The sequence below is a fragment of the Monopterus albus genome, unplaced genomic scaffold (assembly GCF_001952655.1).
Source record: "Monopterus albus unplaced genomic scaffold, M_albus_1.0 scaffold28.1, whole genome shotgun sequence".
NCBI classification, from domain to species: Eukaryota; Metazoa; Chordata; class Actinopteri; order Synbranchiformes; family Synbranchidae; genus Monopterus; species Monopterus albus.
The window spans coordinates 1,017,343-1,017,965 of record NW_018127908.1 but is presented as its reverse complement, the minus strand read 5'-3'; the positions used below and the strand labels follow the sequence as shown (position 1 = coordinate 1,017,965).

General features: G+C 37.9%; 1 protein-coding gene across 1 annotated transcript in view; it reads left to right on the top strand.

Annotated features, from left to right (window-relative positions):
- Positions 1-623, top strand: part of rc3h1b (ring finger and CCCH-type domains 1b) — a 12,937-nt gene that overhangs the window by 12,096 nt on the left and 218 nt on the right. The gene's annotated exons all lie outside the window — the stretch shown is intronic.

The window sequence follows — 623 nt, the reverse complement described above, 5'->3', positions numbered from 1 at the left end:
TATACAGTACACACATACACATGCACATACTCAAGATGCTCATTTGAAAAGCATGCAAAGGCACACATACACCCATTCTATTTAGAAGATGAGCAGTATCTGCCGTGATATAAATTTTCTTTCTTTTTGTTCTGTGAATGAGCTTTTTTAATGACTTCCTTGCCTGGAAACCAGGGCATATGATAACATTTCTTGTGTGTTTTTTTTTTCTTTTTTTCTAACAAGGCTCACAATAAATATATCAGGAAGAGAAATGGTGGTGATGTTGACAGTGTTATTGTAACTTCTATTAAAAAAGGAAAGACTTATTCACCCCTAATGAACATAAAACTATGGTCAGGTATTTGATTGAATCTCCTAAGATTTTTGGGTTTTAGTTGTCAAGCATATATGTAAATGAACGGTTCAACACAGAGGAACAGACGAGTCCTATTGCACCACAGGCACTTTGAGGAACGGCTTATGTTACAGACGGGAAGCAGCTGTGTGACATACTTGGTGCTCACCCCCAGAATTGTAAACAAAAAAAGTGGTTGCCCAGATTTAGATGGTCTGAGGAGGGAAAAGCAGTACAATATTCCACCAGTATGCAGTTGAAACAGAGATGTGCGGTGTTTCAGACA